This window comes from Symphalangus syndactylus, chromosome 21 (assembly GCF_028878055.3).
Source record: "Symphalangus syndactylus isolate Jambi chromosome 21, NHGRI_mSymSyn1-v2.1_pri, whole genome shotgun sequence".
In the NCBI taxonomy this organism is placed as follows: domain Eukaryota; kingdom Metazoa; phylum Chordata; class Mammalia; order Primates; family Hylobatidae; genus Symphalangus; species Symphalangus syndactylus.
The window spans coordinates 85,463,676-85,483,852 of NC_072443.2; the positions used below are offsets into that span (position 1 = coordinate 85,463,676).

At 38.0% G+C, this 20,177-nt stretch overlaps 1 protein-coding gene and 1 long non-coding RNA gene across 14 annotated transcripts in view; one reads left to right on the top strand and one right to left on the bottom strand.

Moving 5' to 3' along the window:
- The window catches only part of CFAP20DC (CFAP20 domain containing), a 282,643-nt gene that overhangs the window by 72,300 nt on the left and 190,166 nt on the right, over positions 1-20,177 (top strand). The window lies entirely within an intron of this gene.
- The window catches only part of LOC129471280 (uncharacterized), a 178,752-nt gene that overhangs the window by 38,853 nt on the left and 119,722 nt on the right, over positions 1-20,177 (bottom strand). Inside the window, exon 2 of the long non-coding RNA XR_008653538.2 lies at positions 5,915-6,125. This is a non-coding gene — a long non-coding RNA (uncharacterized lncRNA). The remainder of the gene's footprint in view (positions 1-5,914; positions 6,126-20,177) is intronic.

Sequence of the window (20,177 nt, forward strand, 5' to 3'; positions counted from 1 at the left end):
CTTGTGCTATTAATCACTTCTAATATTGAAATAAATGTGAGCTATACATTTAAGAAACATCAATTAAAACAAGACAATTATTTCCCCAAATATTTTAGTTCAGGGTTGTGGGTGGCCAGAGCTTGTCCCAGCAGCACAGAGCACAAGGCAGGAACCCACCTGGACAGGACACCATCCCGTCACAGGCGGGACGCACTCACACACACCCTCCTCACTGCAGCTGGGCCATATAGACCTGCTAGTGAACCTGACATGCACGTCTTTGGGATGTGGGAGGAAACCAGAGTGCCCGGAGAAAACCCATGCAGACATGGGGAGAATGTACGGACTCCACACAGACAGGGGCCCCAGCTGGGAATCTGTTTTTCTCCTCATCAGCACTATGAGGAAATGATGTTGAATGAAAAGGTGTTATTAGAGGACCTCTTGTGATGCTTTGACAATGACTTGCTCAAGTTTTGCAAATAGTGTAAGTGGCAGAGCCAGAATTTAAAACCAATTCCACCTGCCTCCATGGCCTTTGCTCACCCCAGGCACTCTTTCAGGACACAGGTGATGGCAAAAATGGTCATCATAACATGCAGAGCTTTCCTCAGCTGGTGCTGCTGCCCTTTCTTATTCAGCAAGAACCATCATGTCATCAGGCCTGCTCCAGCCACCCAGTGTCTTGGCAACAATCATTTTCATTTGCCTGTTAGCCGTCCAGTATTCCTTGATCCTCCTCTGCTCTTTCCCCACCTACCTTTACTTTCACTTTTGCCTCCTTCCAGAATTAGGATATTTCCTAGCATTTCCACTCCTGCCATCACTGAAGATTAACTTTAATCTCTGTTAACAGCTTAGATGTTAAGGTGTACCTTGTTGAATAGGTCTTAAGTGGAGAGCAATCATTATAAATGCAGCTGCCTTTAAGAACAATGTGGTGTATAAGTGAAGTCAAAGGTTGCTTCTTACAGACTGTTTCTGCAAAAGCAAATAGACCCCTGCCATTCATAATGAAAGTTAAAATGCTTTGAGGTTTAGCATTACCTGATGCTCCTCTTTCACAGGAGATAAGAGAAGCACTCGGTGTTTAAATATACAATCGTGTGAAAGTGTTGTCACCACTGTAGAATGTGTTTTGCAGTTACCATCTCATCACATCTAAAAAATGGTATGTACAGCCAAATATTCCTGTACTCAAAGCTACTCCCTGTTCCTTAGTTCACTTTCTTCAATTAAAAAAAAAATGAAAAAAGATGTGAAAATGACTAATATTTTAGTACCAACAGTATCACATACCAAAACAGGTGATTTTATGCTATTGCTATAGAAAAAGCAGTAAAAGAAATGAGCATAACCTTGCTTTTAAATGATGCAGTTATTGTCTTTTAGACCATTGGCACCATAATAGACATTCTCCTTTTAAGTAAACAAGGAATGGAGCATTTATCAATGCAGATTTTTACTTTACATAAAGACTTTTCATTTTTTTAAGCTAAGATTATGCTGTATAGAAAAATAAAGAGTAAGTGCATTTTCTTCAGTGCTGCCTCAGTTTAGAATTCATGGATATATTTCTATAAATTCATTGTCTCTACACATAGTCTTGTGATTTTGCTATATAATTTGGCCAACATTTATTCAGTTACTATTTATTGAACACCTACTGTGAGGCAGGCATTTGCTAGACAGATTGTTGCTGCCCTCATATTCTGGAGGAGAAGACAGAAAAGCAAGCAAATAAAATAGTTACGAATTGTGGTAAGTACTCTAAAAAAACAGGCAAAGGACTTACCAACGAGATACCTACTTAGATAAGGTGATAAGAATATTTAAATTGAGATTTGAAGAAGAATGAAGAACTAGTCATGTGAAGAGTAGAAAGCATAGTGTACCCACTGAAAAAAAAAGCTTGTGCAAATCCTTGTGATAAGGACACACCAAGTGTGAAGCTGGCAAGAGTGAGACTGGCACATAGGCTGATTAATCTCCCTTCCACCTACTGGATAAAGAAACGGTGTTTGCCGAACTCCTACTAACCTCAGTAGGGAAGGCACCAGGTTCAAGAGGCCGAAGAAGAGACCGAGAGCCAGCAAAGGAGACACTGGGTTTTATTCAGTGCTTCCATACAGAGGAGAGTGTCCAGTGGTGGTGGGCTGGACAGGAGAACTGGCTAACATACAGAAACAGTCCAGTGGTGGTGGGCTGGATAACATATTCACCTGGCCCAGTAGCAGTGGGCTGGGCAAGAGAACCAGGACCACTTGCAAATGGCATGGAATTTATGTAGCATTTTCACTAACCACCCTCCCCCTAACAACCTCCACCCAGAAACCTTCATTTAACCCAGAATTCAAGGCCCCAATCCCCTGTACAGCCCATGTTCCATGGGATGGGCCGGGGCATTTAAATGTTTATCATAGATAAGGAATGAATCTTCAGGTTGTCCATTCCAGGATTCCCTAGCTCTGAACACATATTCTGGTGCATCTGCCATACAGGGTCATTCTAAGGGTATGCTTAAATCATGCTATCAGGTGCACTTATCCTACAATTTGGTACATATAACATATATACCATGGAATACTATGTAGCCATAAAAAAGAACAAAACCATGTCCTTTGCAGCAACATGGATGCAGCTGGGGTCCATTTTCCTAAGTGAATTAAACATCAGAACAGAAAACCAAATACCACATATTCTCACTTAAAGTGGGAGCTAAACATTGAGTACACACAGACACAAAGAGGGGAACAAAAGACACTGAGAACTACTAGTAGGTGGAAGGTGGGAGGAGGGTGAGGGTTGAAAAACTATGTGTTAGGTAGGTACTGTGCTCACTACCTAGGTGACAAGATCTTTTGTACACCAAACTTCAGTGACACGCAACTCACCCATGTTACAAACTTTCACATGTACCCCCAAAACAAAAAGAAAAAGCCTCCCTTCCACCCCTCTAGATCTGTTCCCTGCCATTCTCTCACTCACTCTGTGTCCTGGGAGGTAGCCCACTCCTGTCCTCCTATGTCATACCATATGAATCACTCAGACTCCCTTGACCTCAGGCTTCTGATTTCCTCAAGCCTCCCAGCCAGTGAGAAGTACCAGCAGGAGATCAGAAGCCAGGAGAGAGAAGCCAGGGTATCCCTTCCCTCTTTTTTTGCTTTGGACTTCCTATTGATGACCCTTTCTATAAGGATCCAGTTGCCCTGACTCTGGTTCCTTCGCTTGCCCCTTTAGACCTAGGAATGGTAAAGGCTGCACATGGTTTCTATTCTGGGGATGCCTAACCATCCCTTTGTTTCCTCAACCCTGCCCACACCTGAGTAAGGAGTTGTTTCAGGATAGTCTCTTCATTTTAACTACGTGGGATGGATTCTATTTCCTTTGAGTCTCTGACTGTAGAGAGTGACACCTGGTGAGGGAGGCAGGATAATTTCTAGTCCTTTTTAGCTAGGAATTTAGATTCCATTCTCAGAGCAGTGTGAGGCCAGTGAAATATGGTGAGATGATCTGATCCCCATGTAAGATGGTCATCCTGGCTGCTCTTGAGGGTATTGACTAGAGGAGTAAGAATGGAAGCAGGGAGACCAGCTAGAAGGCTGTGAAGCCAGGAACTGTGTGGTGCCTGGGCAAGAGTGATAGTATAGGAGAGCAATGAGTGGATTCAGCATGTAACTGATAGACTTTCAGCACAGAAATGTGAGTCAAGCATGACTTAAGTTAATGATTTGAGCCATTGGGAGGTGGTGTTGGTAAGGAATTAAGGATTCTTTGTCTTTGATGGGTTTCATTTGAAATATCTGTGAAATATCCAGGAAGAGATTCAATTAAGCAGTTTGGAGTTCAAGGAATGAGTTAGGGCTGAATATCTAGATTGAGTTATGAAGATATAAAAAACATTTAAAAGTCAGGTGAGAATGGACATGATCCCCATGGAAAAGAATTTTTAAAAAAATAAGAAGAGAGCCTGGGAGCTGCTAACATTTAATCATCCTTAGAAACAATTTGAATGCATATTTTAATTCATCCCCAAATATTGTTTAAATAATATGTAAATCCAGTTTTAGAGAAAAGGAAAATGAAAATAAGGGATGCTTCAGAATCAAATGTGAAAATGCTATGTACTGTATTATACTTCTCTGCATAAAATGAACTGGATATCTAGTTGAACATATTTTTTAAAAGAGTAATAGACTGTGCCTTCTAGCAATGCTGCCTTACTTATGCTTTAAACATTGGCACAAATATAGCTCATGTAAACACTTTAGCTTTGTGCTGGAAACTTACAAATTGAGTATAGAACTGAATGAGTTAATGTACCTCCTCATTGCAAGCTCTTATTTTGAACCAACAGGATTATGCCCAGGTGGTGAGTTCTGCATATTGTCTAACTTAATTGGGAAATGTGTTTACATTGATAAGCTTCCAGCCTAATTCAAATTAGAAGAAAAGCTTTCTAATTTCACCTTTCATTTACTAGAATTTTATAAGATAAAAGAATATATAAAAATGGCACCAGTGTATTTCCACTAATGCAATCCATAATAACCAAAACAATCATTAAGCCCTGCAATAAGACATTTCTTGGTGTTTTTCTTTAGGTCCTCTACAAATGATCATCCTCTGACTCCAGGGACCTATAGATTTTATTATATGGCCTTCCAGCTTTTATATTATAGCATTGAACTGTCATCTGTACCATCCATTAGAATGTTATTGACAAAATGTCCACTCATATTGAACTAAGTACTCAATAAACCACTATAAGTAAATTGTTGTGCTCTAACCTCGAAGGATAGTCTATTGATTCCCCTCATGGGTATGAGCCTAGCAGAACACCCATATCTGCAGTTCCTTTGTGCTACCTATAATATGTTGTGTAATGTCTTTTTTGAGATCCCAGATAGTAAAGGAACTTTTTTTTACATTCTTTATTAAAACCAAATGTTGTTTTTGCATATTTATTTTATTTCAAATAGTTAACCACTAATCATTGCTTTTTTCTTATGCTCCAAAACTCTGCCATTTTAAAATTGCATACATAATTAAAGTAATCCACACCTATAATAAGAAAGTTTGGAGTCATTTTCCAAAGGTAAATGCTTTTAGCAGGATTTTTTAGGAGTACCTCTAGAGCTTAATTGTGTGTGTGTGTGTGTGTGTGTGTGTATGATATTACAGTCATATAAATAATTGGAAATGTCTTATAATCATAGTTTGTGTTGATAATTGAGAATCCTTAACTGATTTGTGATCTGTGAAAAACATACTTTCAGTGCCAAATATCTTCTTTATTGTAAGCTTCGGAGAGTGATCGTTTGTGATGGTACTGTTAGGCTCAACAGAATAGTCAGTTAGCTGGAACAAGCAATGTCCTACATCTGTGTATTAACAAAACGTTACAGTGCTTGGTATCTCCTAAAACGAAGGGTGAATTTGTTGTCAATTTATGGCAAAGGGTATGCTTGGGAGGTTAGGGGAGTGGGTGGTGTTACAGATTTATAATTTGAATTCTCACTTTTATGCTAGAGATGGTTATTTTTTAAATAGGCGACTTAACACCCAAACAGTAACTTCTCCAAGGAAGGCAAATGTTACTTGAAAATAGATGATCTTAAAGAAAGGGAAAGAGAAAAACGCAATAAATTAGAGCTGACAAAGCAATTAGAAGCATACATCTGAAACAGTAATACCCTGCATTTATAAATCAGTTTCTAAGTATTTTTATGATCATTTTCTCAGTACAATGGAAGGACAGATGTTATTATTCCCAATTTATAGGGGAGGAAATGGAAACTCCAAGAGGTTGACTCCTGTTCCTATAACCTTTTTCTTTAAGACTGATGATGTGAAAATTACAGTATTGGTTTCTGAGGGCTGCCGTAACAAGTCACCACAAACTGGATAGCTTAAAACAATGTATATTTACTGTTTCTGGAAGCTGAAAGTCCAAAATCAAGGTTTCGGCAGGATTGGTTCCTTCTGGCGGCACTGAGGGAGAATCTGTACCATCCCTCTGTCCTAGTCTCTGGCAATTGCCAGCAATCTTTTGGATTCCTTTGTTTGTATGTGTATCACTCCAATCTCTGCTTCCATTGTCACACAGCATCCTCTCCGTGTGTCTTTGTTCAAATTTCCCCCTATTTATAAAGACACCAGTCACTGGATTTAAGCCCACTCTAATCCATTCTGACTTCATGTTAATTTGATTACATCTACAAATACCTTATTCACAAATAAGGTCACAATCACATGTACCAGGGGTTAGGACTTGAACATATCTTTGTGGGGGACACAGTTCAACCCACAATGACTAACATTTCAGGATCAAGAGTATCACCAAGAAACTAGTGCGTTTCATAGTAATGGAATAAAAATAGTAGTTCTCATTTTATCTATACCTTTCTCCTAAAATTCCATTTACCCGAAGTCTCATCATCAATAAGTGACTAAACTATTAATAGCTTTTTAAAATTCAGTTATAATTCACATATAAAATTTATCCTTTTAAAGTGGATGATTCCGTCATCTTTAGTATAATTCGCAGTTATGAAACCACCACCACTATGTAATTTTTGAATGTTTTCATCACGCTGAAAAGTACCTGTACCCATTAGCAGGTACTCTCCACTCCCTGCTACCCTTAGCCCTTTCTCTCTGTCTCTCTAGATTTGCCTATTTCAAATGCTTCATATAAGTGGAACCATACTACATGTGGTCTTTTGTGTCTAGCTTCTTTCACTTAGCATAACGTTTTCAAGGTTTATCCATATTGTAGTGTGGAATAGATAAGAATAAGAACTATTATTTCCATTCCATTGCTATGAAAGACACAACATGGATATCAGTGATTCATTCCTTTTTAGGCCTGAAGAATAATACATTGTATGGATATACCATATTTTATTAGTTAACTTATCAGTTGATGGACATTTGGGTTGTTTCCATTTTGGCTATTATTAATAATGCTGCTATGAACAATTCATATACCAGTTTGTGTGTGGATATATGTTTTCAATCCTCTTGGAGCTCACCTACGAGTGAAATTGCTGGATCATGTGGAACTTTACATATTTGAAACTGTTTCCAAAGAGGCTGTATCGTTTAATATTCCCATCAGCAATGATGAGGATTCTCATTTCTCCACATCCTCATCAAGACATACTATTGTTAGTCTTTTTTTATTATACCCATCCCAGTGGGTGCGAAATGGTATCTCATGGTTTTGATTTACATTTCACTGTTGATTAATAATGTTGAGCATCTTTCCATTTGCTTATTGACCATTTGTATACCTTCTTGAAGAAATTTCTATTTAAATTTTTTGCCCATACTGAGCAAGAAGAACAAAGCTACAGGCATCATGTTACCTGACATCAACTATACTACAGGGCTACAGTAACCAAAACAGCATGGTACTGGTATAAAAACAGGCACATAGACCAGTGGAGGAGAATAGAGAGCCTAGAAATAAGGCCACACATCTACAGCCATCTGATCTTCAACAAAGCTGACAAAATCAAGGAATGAGGAAAAGACTTCGTATTCAGTAAATGATGCTAGAATAACTAGCTAGCCATTTGGAACAGATTGAAGCTGAACCCCTTCCTTACACCATATACAGAAACCAACTCAAAATGGATTAAACACTTAAATGTAAATCCCAAAACTATAAAAACCCTGAAAGACAACCTAGGCAATATTATCCTGGACATAGGAACAGGCAAAGATTTCATGACAAAGACACCAAAAGCAATTGCAACAGAAGCAAAAATTGACAAGTGGGATCTAATTAACCTTAAGAGCTTCTGCACAGTGAAAGAAACTTTCAGCAGGGTGAACAGACAACCTACAGAATGGGAGAAAATATTTACAAACAATGCATCTGACAAAGGTCTAATATCCAGAATATATAAGGAACTTAAACAAATTTATAAGAGAAAAACAACCCCATTGAAACGTGGGCAAAGGACATGAAGAGACACATCTCAAAAGAAGACATACATGTAGCCAACAAACATATGAAAAAAAGCTCAATATCAACTGATTATTAGAGAAATGCAGATAAAAACCACAATGAGATACCATCTCACACCAGTCAGAATGGCTATTATTAAAAAGTAAAAAAAATAACATGCTGACAAGGTTGTGGAGAAAAGGGAACACTTATACACTGTTGATGGGAATGTAAATTAGTTCAACCATTGTGGAAAGCAGTATGGTGATTCCTCAAAGAGCTAAAAGCAGAACTACCATTTGACCCAGCAATCCCATTTCTGGGTATATACCCAAAGGAATACAAATCATCCTACCATAAAGGCACATGCACGTGAATGTTCATTGCAGCACTATTCACAATAGCAAAGACATGAAATCAACCTAAATGCCCATCAATGACTGACTGGATGAAGAAAATGTGGTACGTATACCACATGGAATACTATGCAGCCATAAAAAAGAACAAGATCATGTGTTTTGCAGGAACATGGATGGAGCTGGAGGCTGTTATCTTTAGCAGACTATCACAGGAACAGAAAACCAAATGCCACGTGTTCTCACTTATAAGTGGGAGCTAAATGATAAGAACTTATGAACACAAAAAAGGAAACAACAGACACTGGGGTCTACTTGATGGTGGAGGGTGGGAGGAGGGAGAGGAGCAGAAAAGATAACTATTGGGTACTGGGCTTAACACCTGTGTGATGAAATAATCTGTACAACATACCTCCATGCCATGAGTTTACCTATGTAACAAACCTTCACGTGTACTCCTAAACCTAAAATAGAAGTTCAAAAATTAAAAATAAATTATTTGCCCATTTTTAATTGGATTATCTTTTTATTGTTGATGCGTATGAGTTTTTTAATCTATTCTATGTACTATACCCTTATCAGATATATGATTTGTAAAAATTTCCTCCCATTCTATGGGTTGTCTTCTTACTTCTTGATAGCATCCTTTGAGGACAAAAGTTTTTAATTTTTATGAAGTCTAGTTTATTTTTTCTTTTATTGCTTGTACTTTGGCCATCATATCTAAGAAACTATTACCTATCCTGAGCGCATGAAGATTTTCACTTATTTTATTCTAAGAGATATATAGTTTTAGCTCTTAAATGTAGGCCTTTGATCGATTTTGAGTTAATTTTTGTATGTGATGTGAGATGGGGATCAAATTTTTTTCTTTTGCATGTGAGTATTCAGTTGTTTCAGTAGCATTGTAAAAAGACTATTCTTTCCCCCATTAAATTGTCCTGGCGCCCTTGTCAGAACTCAATTATCTGTAGTTTTATTTCTGAATGTAGTTTTATTTCTAAACTTCCTATTTTTTTCCACTGATTTATATGCCTGTCATTATGCTGATACCACACTGTCATGTTTACTATAGCTTTGTGATAAGTTTTAAATCGGGAAATGGGAGTCCTCCAACTTTGTTCATGCTTTTCAAGATTGCTCTGGGTCCTTTGCATTTCCTCATTTTAGAATCAGCTTGTCAGTTTCTCAAAGAAGTCAGCTCAGATTCTGATCGGGATAGATTAAATCTGTAGATCATTTGTGGAGTGGGGGATATTGTCATTTTAACAATGTAGGAATATTGCCATCTTAAAAATATTGTCTCCCAGTCCATTAACATGGCATATCTTTCTATTTATTTGATTTTTAAAAATATGTATTTTTCAGCCAGGTGCGATGGCTCATGCCTGTATCCCAGCATTCTGGGAGGCTGAGGCAGGTGGATCACCTGAGGTCAGAAGTTTGAGACCAGGCTGGCCAACATGCTGAAACCCTGTCTCTACTAAAAATACAAAAAATTAGCCGGGCATGGTGGTGGGCACCTGTGATCCCATCTACTCGGGAGGCTGAGGTGGGAGAATCACTTGAACCCGGGAGGCTGAGGTTACGGTGAGCTGAGATCACACCATTGCACTCCAGCCTGGGCTACAGAGTGAGACTCTGTCTAAAAAAAAAAAAATATATATATATATATATATATATATATACACACATATACACACACACACATATGTGTATATATATACATTACGTATATATATTTCAATGATATTTTGTAGTTTTCAGTGTATATGTTTTGCAGTTCTTTCGTTAAATTTATTTCTCGATATTTATTTCTTAGTATTTACTTCAGGCCAAGCCTGACGTGGGGACATGTTTCAGGAGGGAGTGGAATTACAGGGTCAAATAAGGACCTGGTGGTCTGGCCCCACCCAAGACCTCCTCTCTGCCTCTGTTCTTAGAAAACAAGGGCCATTCCCTGGCTTTAAGGGTCACTTCTGGGACAAAGGTCAGGGCAGGCATGGAGAAAGCTGTAAGGGATGCTCAGGAAGGAACCTGTCAAGCTTGTGTGTGGCAGGACCACATGAGCACACTTAGGAAAGAACAGGGTAGGGTGGGAGCCCCGGCCTTGCCAGCCCCAAGGCCCTGCTCTTTACTAATACTCAGCCATTTTTCGTGAATACTTCCCAGACTGATGCCATCCTTTGGTTAATTTCCGGTGTTTTGAAAAGTTGATCCTGACCATTTTTGTCAGTGTTCTCATTGCTTTTATGGAGCAAAAATGTTCAGAGGTCTTTTCTCTACCATTTTCACAGGCATACAATAACATTCAGTAATAGCTAACACCAAGTGCTTCTTCATCTATGCCACATACTCTTTTTTTAATGTTGTACATCAGCTGGTTACGGTATCTTATGTTCTATCAATGAAGTAAACTAATTCTACTTTATGTATAGGAGTCTGTTTGAAATACATTTAGAAACATTATTTTAATAATTGTGAAAGTTATTGTAATTCATTTAGCTATACAGATAACATTTGAGCATCTACTATATGGCAGGAATTAAATTATTTTAAAAAGTTTTAATTCTTTTATCTATATGAAATAAATATTATTATTATTGTCCTCATTTACAACTATGTAAAGCTCAGACAGGATAAGTAAATTGTCCCAGATTAAATACTAGGATGTGGCGCATCTGAGATTGGAACCTAATACCCTTGTCTCCAGAACCTAAACTTTAGCCTGAACTTTGAATAATTTAAAAAAAAAGATTTATTGAGGTGTAATACTGTTTAAATGCCATAATTACAAGGAGGTTTTATGCTTCCACTTATCCCCAAATGCTCATGTTTTTCACTCTTTTAAAATCACAGAAGTAAACAAATCATTTTATTATTTTAGATTACTTCACCCTATGGAAAGAAATATAATGGCAAAAACGTAAACTTTTAGAGTGGTAAAATCTAGGTTTGAAAGCCATTTCCACCATTTACTGGGTTTATGACATTCAGCAACTTAACACCGTCGAGTCTTGATGTCTTTATTTGTAAAATGGCAGCTCAGCTCATAATGCCAACCTCGCTGGATGGTTGTTGCAGGGCCCTGGACAGGAAGAACCACTGTGACCCTTTTAAATGAAATGGTAGAGGTATGAAGACAAATTTCACAGATAAAGAGCATACGAAACACAAATAAATGCAAACCTTGGTAAGCAAGGAAATGAAAATGAAAATGAATTAAATTCCAAAGATGTGAATATGTGAGTAGTAGGTTGGGCAGAACCTTTTTAGAAAATGTTTCAGTAGTGGTTTCAAGTGTCCACTATTGTGTTGGACTGTCCATATCATTTGGACAGGCAAGTCTACATCCAGCAACCTGTCGTTAGAAAATAGAAATACCTGCAAAAATCAGTATACAATGATGTAATCACAAAATCTAATAGGAGCTATGTTAATTATGGTTCCGTTTTAGGTTAGAAATATTTTGTCACGAATGCATGATACAAAAATGTGTGTGCAATTTGATATACACACAAAACCAAAAATACATAAAGAAGTAGTTCAGATTATTATTAGTAAGTGGTAGGCGTTAACTTAAAAATCACAGCATTTATAAATCTAGAAAAGAGAACTTTATTTCTTAAGAAGGGGATTACAAGCCACGGGCGAGAGCATTGCCTCCAGCTTAAAACCCAAAGCAAGCACTTCGAGGAAGGAAGGGATAAGATAGGAATTTAAGTGGACCAGGTTAGCCAAATATACATATTCAACAAGATATAGGAGGAGCTGTGAATATTCATGAAAAGGGTTGTGTGCATGAGTGAGAAGGAAACAAACACGTTACATGCCTACCTTGGGGTGGAGACTTAACATTCAAATGTATTACAATTAGGCCCTGTACCTCAAAAGGTCTTTTCAGGACACGAAGGCATTTGAGTGACCAGCCTCCCTAAACTGGCCAGAACCAGTCCATAGTGGGTAGTCTTCTTAACAGGAGAAGGTTATTGAAATCGGTCTCTTGTCCGATTGAAGCTATAGTTATGACATCTGGAATAAGGAACTCAGAAAGTGTCTGGTGGTTGGCAAGCGGCAGCTGCTTCAGTATTGCTTATCACAAGGCCAGTGCTTGTTTAACTGCTAGAGAAAAAGAAAAACCTTGTGGCAGCTAGAACAGAGTTCATTCTTTAAGTGTAATAGTGCATAACTTAACCCTTGCCTGGACGGCCTTAGGTCCTGTCTATAATTTGGTGTCTTATTGCCACAGAGTCTGTTCTTTCAGTCTTATAACTTCTATTTTAACATGAATGCTGGTCAGTTGTATGTAAACTGCAAAAGGGAGGGGTTATAGTGAGGTGTGTCTGACCTCCTGTCCTGTCATGGCTGTAAACTCAGTTTGGGGTCCCCTTGGCCCAGAGGTAATCTGTTCAATCAGTTGTGGGGCTTAGGATTTTATATTTAGTTTACATAGGATTTGGATGATTTTTAGGTATTTAATCTTTCTTTCCTCTTTTCTATGTTTTCCAGATTTTCCAAAATGAGCATACATTACTTTTTATGAATAATGAAAGTATCTTAAAAATTCTGGAAGGGGGATTAAAAAAACAGTGGTTCTTATTTTGAGGCTTCTCTGTTACCATCTAATGGGTCTTTAAGGGAATATATAAAAATCATTTTTAGTTTATTCTTTCCCAAGGGTACTAGGGCCACATTAATCCTTGGTTTCAGGATAGTTGACAATGACATGTTATGCTTGATCATGCTGTGATCACAAGTATTCTTGTGATTTGAATAAAAGACTGGAAAATAAGACAGAAGTTAAAATGAGAGGTGGCAGGAATTACAAAATGATAGAGTAAGGAACTCAGCAAATTCTCTTCCAGAAAAGCAATAGTAAAACTGGACAAAATAGTCAATAATAACCATTTCAGGACTATGGGCATCAACTCTTACAACAAATTATGAAGCATTTATTAAAACACACACACGCGCACACACACACGCACACACACGCGCACACACACGCACGCACACATGCACGCACACATGCACACGTGCACACACACATGCACTCACACACGCACACACGTGCACGCACACACGCACACACACACGCACTCACATGCACACACACGCACACATTGGCACACACAGACACGCACACGCACGCACACATGCACACACACGCACAGACACACGCACACATGCACACACACGCGCACACACACGCACATACACATGCACACACACGCACACACGCACACGCGCACGCACACACATGCACACGCACACACATGCACACACACGCACACATGCACACGCACACATGCACACACACGCACACATGCACATGCACACACACACGCACACACACACAAACTACTGAACCTTGAGAAGAAGTATGGAAGCCTGTGGCAACTTTGTCTGGGGCTGCTGCAGTCCCTCCTTTTTTCCCCAGCTCTGTCAGTGCAGTCAATGAAAATCAGCAGCTCCATTGCCAGAGCCAGCTGACTTGATTTGGAGCACAGTGGAAATACCCCTTGCCTCTGCCTGTGTTGAAACCTTAGCAATATTAGTGGTATATGAATAGAAAAGGCCAACATCACAGCTGGCCTGAGTTTGAGATCCTGGTTGGGGCAAGCAATAGACTGGCATGTTAGCCACTCCAGGGAAGGAGTCAGCCATAGTGAGCTTTAGTAAGTACCTGCGTATCCCTGGGGATCTGGAAGCTATGTGCTCTCATTCTGGAGAGACTGAAAAGAGCCTTTGCTATCAACACATTTCTGGTTAAATGACAGGCCTTGTACAGTTGCAGAGGAGACAGAAGAGGGCCTAGCAGAAAGTAAAAGCTGGGCCAGGCTCGTTCACTGCCTGAGCTTTGAATTGTCCCATAATCAATGCATAGATCCATCAGCAAGGGTGGAAGCTTTACTAGTACAAAGTGTTTGAGCACAGCCTCTGACCAATTGTTGGTGACCACCAAGCAATGCTAACACAGCAGTGACCCCTAGGAAGCCAGGCTTAAAAGTAAAGTAATAACAAAAATACTGAACAGAGAATTTGTGGTCACAAATCTCAGAATACAGATTCTCTTTCAGTGCACATGGAATTTTCTCTGGGAGAAATCTTAATGCTAGGCCATGAAACAAGTCTCAATAAATTTAAGATGATTGAAATTATACAAAGTATGTTATCTGACCATAATGGAATTAAATTAGGAATAAACATCAGATAAAAAATTGAGGAAATCCTCACATACTTATAAATTAAATAATGTGTGTCTTAATAGCCAATGAGTCAAAGGATGAATAATAAGGAAAATACTTTAAATATCAGAACTGAATGAAAATGAAAATGCAGCATACCAAAATGTATGAAATGTAGCCAAAGTAGTGGTTAAAGGGAAACTTGTAGCTGTAAATTCATATGTTAAGAAAGAAGAAAGATTCCCAAATCAATAACCTAAGTTTCCACCCTAAGAAACTACAAAGAGAACAGCAAACTAAATGCAAAGAAAACAGAAGGAAAATGCTGGAGTAGAAATCACAGATCAGAAAAGAGTAAAGACAGAACAGTAAATCAATGAAACCAAAGTTGGTTCTTTGAAAAGATGGACAAAACTTACAAACCTTTTGTTAAACTGTCCAAGAAAATGAGAGGAGACACAAATGACCAAAATCAGTAAAACAGGAGAACACTGCTCATAACCCTTTAGAAATTAAAACGATAAGAGAATACTGTGAACAACTTTATGCCAACTCCATAGACAATTTGGTTGACATGGAAAAATTCCTTGAAAGGCAGAAACTATCACAACTGAATCAAGAAAAAAAATAGAATATTTCAATAGACATATAACAAGTAAAGAAATTGAGTTAATAATTTAAAAATCTTCCCACCAAGAAAAATTCTAACCCAGGTTACTTTGCTGTTGAAATATATCAAATGTCAAATATTTCAGAAAATAGAAAAGGGCAGGCACAGTTTTTGTTTTTGTTTTTGTTTTTTTGAGACAGTCTTGTTCTTGTCGCCCAGGCTGGAGTGCAGTGGTATGATCTTGGCTCACTGCAACCTCTGCCTCCTAAGTTCAAGCAATTCTCCTGCCTCAGCCTCCTAAGTAGCTGGGATTATAGGCACCCACCACCATGTCAGGCTAATTTTTGTACTTTTAGTAGAGACGGGGTTTCACCATGTTGGCCAGGCTTGTCTCAAACTCCTTACCTCAGGTAATCCACTCGCCTTGGCCTCCCAAAGTGCTGTGATTACAGGTGTGAGCCACCGCGCCTGGCCAAGGCACAGTTTTATTCATTATGAGACCACTATTATCCTGATACCAAAGACGATGAAGACATCACAAGAAAACTGCAGACTAATATTCATCATGAATACAGATATAAAAACCTTCAACAGAAACATTAGAAAACAAAATCTAGAAACATACAAAAATGATTATATACCACGGCCAGGTGGGATTTATACCAGTAATGAAAGGTTGGTTCTATATCCAAAAATTAATTAATGTAGTATGCCCTGTTAGTAGAATGAAGAACAAGAAACACATAATCACCATAATAGGGACAGATAAAGCACATAACAAAATCTAACATCCATTTCTGATGAAAACTTTCCACAAACTAGGATAAGAAGGAAAACTATGAAAAACATGTAGCTTATCATACTAAACAGTGAAAGACTGAATGCTGTCTCTAAGATTAGGAACAAAACAAGGATGACTTCTTTCATTATTTATATTTACCATTGTATTCTGGTATAATGCAATAAGACAAGAAAAATAAATATTATAAGTCATCCTTATTGCAAAGGAAAAAGGAAAGCTGTCTTTAATCATAAACATGTGTCCATAAGAAATCCAATGTAATGCATTTTTTAAACTACTAAAAGGAATGAACGAGTTCAGCAAAGTTGCAGAATATGAAAGTCAATATATGCAGAAATGATTGCATTTCTACTACCAAAGAGCAATTGAAAAATGAAATTAAGAAAACAATTCCAATCCCAGTAACAGTAACATCAACAAAAGAATAAAATACTTAGGAATAATGTTTTTTTTTTTTTTTTTTTTGAGACAGAGTCTTGCTCTGTCACCCAGGCTGGAGTGCAGTGGTGTGTTCTCAGCTCACTGCAACCTCCGTCTCCTGAGTTCAAGCGATTCTTCTGCCTCAGCCTCCTGAGTAGCTGGGATTACAGTCATGCGCCACCATGCCCGGCTAATTTTGTATTTTTAGTAGAGACGGGGTTTCTCCATGTTGGTCAGGCTAGTCCCGAACTCCCAACCTCAGGTGATCCACCCGCCTCGGCCTTCCAAAGTGCTGGGATTACAGGTGTGAGCCACCACGCCCGGCCTAGGAATAAATTTAACAAAGGTAGTCCAAGATTTGTATGCTGAAAATTACAAAACACTACTGAGAGAAATTAACCATCTAAATAAATGCAGAGACATTGATTTGGAAGATTCAATATTGTTAAGGTGACAATCTTCTGCAAATTCATTAGACTTTTTTGATAAGAAAAATCCCAGCGAGCACTTGTTGTTTTTGTCAAAATTGATGAGCTGATTCTAAAATTTATATGGAATTCAAAGGTAAAACAATTTTATGAAAGAACAACAAAGGTGGCAAAATTACAATTAGTGATTCCAGAATTTACTGTAAAGCTGCAGTAATCAAGTTCGTATGTTACTGGCATGAAGAGGACATGTAGGTCAATGCAGCAGCATGACAGTCAAGAAACAAATCCTTACATTTATGGCCAGTTGATTTTTGACAGAAGTGCTAAAGCAATTTAATGGGTAGAAGACTAGGTTTTTTTCAACAAATAGTGCTGAGATCTTTGGATAGTCACATATATAAAACTTAATTTAGAACCTTGCCTCACACTGTAAACAAAAATAAACTCAAATGGATTTTGGACTCCAATATAAGACTTTGGCCAGATGCGGTGGCTCACGCCTGTAATCCCAACACTTTGGGAGGCTGAGGCAGGTGGATGACCTAAGGTCAGGAGTTCAAGACCAGCCTGACCAACATGGTGAAACCCTGTCCCTACTAAAAATACAAAATTAGCCAGGCATGGTGGCACATGCCTGTAATCCCAGCTACTTGGGAGACTGAGGCAGGAGAATTGCTTAAACTGGGGAGGCAGAGGTTGCAGTGAGCAGAGATGGCACCATTGCACTCCAGCCTGGGCAACGAGAATGAAGCTCCATCTCAAAAAAGAGGAAAAAGTAAATGTTAGAGTTAAAATTATAAAACTTCTAGAAGAAAATAGAAGGAAATATTTACGACCCTGGGTTAGTCGAAAGGGTTTGTAGATATAATACTAAAATACGATTAGTATAAGAAAAAAATGATAAATTGGACATTATCAACATTTTAAAATGTTGTGTTTCAAAAGACACAAGTAAATGAAGACAAACCACAGACTGGTGAAAATATTTGCAAATCATATATATGATAAAGTTCTTGTACACAAAATATTTTAAAATTTTTACAATTACAATTAATAATATGAAAATATATCATCCAAGTTAAAATTTGGTAAAACGTTTGAATAGGCATTTCACAGAAAAAAATGACAAAGGGCTAAAAACCACAAGACAGTATTTTCAATACTATGTATCATTGAAGAAATGTAAATTAAAGCCATAATGAGATAATACCTCACACGCACTATAATGGCTGTGATCAAAAATATAGAGAATATCAGGTTTTGGTGAGGATGTGAAGAGAGTGAAACTCTCATACTTTGCTGATGGAATATGAAACAGCACAGCCACTTTTCCTGATATGTACCTATGAACAGTGAAAACATGTGTCCACATAAAGAGTTGAACATGAATGCTCATAGCAACATCATTCAGGTTGGCCAAACGTGGAAACAGCCTACAGTTCCATCAACTCATTTGGTGAATAGATCAACAAAATGTGATATATCCATATACTAGAATACTATTCTGTAATAAAAAGTTATCATACATTCTACAATATGAATGAATCTTAAAACGTTATGCTAAGTGAAAGAAGCCAGATGCAAAATATTTTTTATATTTTTTTACTTTTATATGAAATATCCAGAAAAGGTCAATTTAGAGACCAAAACCAGATTGGTATTGACTGGGGCTGGGAGTCTGAGTAGGGGTGGTCTGCAAATAAGCATAAGGGATTTTTTTTTAAATAATTTTAAAAAATTTCTGGGTGCATAATAGGCATATATATTTATGGTGTACGTGAGATGTTTTGATACAGGCATGTGTAATATGTAATAATTACATCATGGAAAATAGGTTATTTATCCTCTCAAGCATTATCCTTTGTTTTGCAAATAATCTAATTATACTTTTAGTTTTTAAATGTACAATTAAGTTATTATTGACTATAGTCACCCTATGTGATATCAAATACTAAGTCCTATTCATTCATTCTATTTTTTTGGTAATCATTAACCATTCCCATGTCCTCACCACCTGCCCACTACACTTCCCAGCCTCTAGTAACTATCCTTCTACTCTGTCTGCATGAGTTCAATTGTTTTGATTTTCAGATTCCACAAATAGGTCAGAACGTTCAATGTTTGTCTTGTGCTTGGCTTTTTTTACTGAATAAATTGACCTGCAATTCCATCTATATTGTTGGAAATGACTAAATCTCATTCTATTTTGTGACTGAATAATACGCCTTTGTATATAAGTACCACATTGTCTTTATCCATTAATCTGTTGATGGACACTTGGTTTGCTTCCAAATCTTGGCTATTGTGAAGAGCGCTGCAACATACGTGGGAGTTCAGATATCTCTTTGATATACTGATTTCCCTTCTTCTAGGTATATACCCAGTGGTGAGATTGCTGGATCATATGATAGCTCTATTTTTAGTTTTTTGAGGAAACTCAAAACTGTTCTCCATAGTGGCTGTACTAATTTACATTCCCACCAACAGTGTACAAGGGCTACCATTTCTCCACATCCTTGACAGCATTTGTTATTGCCTATCTTTTGGATATAAATTATTTGAACTGGGGTAAGGTATCTCACTGTAGTTTTGATTTGCATTTCTCTGATGATCAGTGATATTGAGCACCTTTTTATATGAGTGTTTGCTATTTGTAGATCTTCTTTTGAGAAATGTTTGTTCAAATCTTTTACCCATTTTTAAATCAGATAATTAGATGTTTTCTTAGAGAGTTGTTTGAGCTCCTTATATATTCTAATTATTAGTCCCTTGTCACATGGGTAGTTTGCAAATATTTTCTCCCATTCTTTGGACTATCCCTTCACTTTGTTGATTGTTTCCTGATATGGTTTGGCTGTGTCCCCACTCAAATCTCTTCTTGAATTGTAGTTCCCATAATCCCCCTGTGTTGTGGGAGGGACCAGGTGGAGATAGTTGAATCATGGGGGCGGTTTTCCCCATCTTATTCTCGTGATAGTGAGTTCTCATGAGATATGGTTTTATAAGGGGCTTCCCCCTTTGCTGGGCAGTCATTGTTCCCCTTGCTCCCACCATGTGAAGGAGAATGTGTCTGCTTCCCCTTCTGCCATGATTGTAAGTTTCTTGAGGCCTCCCAACCCAAGCTGAACTGGAGTCAATTAAACCCCTTTCCTGTATAAATTACCCAGTCTCGGGTATGTCTTTATTAGCAGTGTAAGAATAGACTAATATATTTCCTTTGCTGTGCAGAAGCTTGTGCACCAGTGAATTGCCTTCCCTTCAGGGTGGCAAGTTCTTCCATGTTCTGTGCCAGTCCAGAGGTGCCATCCATGAGCCAGGGACTAAAGTCAAAAACCTTAGCTGTCTACATGGTGTTCTATTGTATTGCAGCTGAGACGGCGCTCAAACCACAAGATGTAGTCTTTCCCACTCTTCTCTCCCCTTTCCAA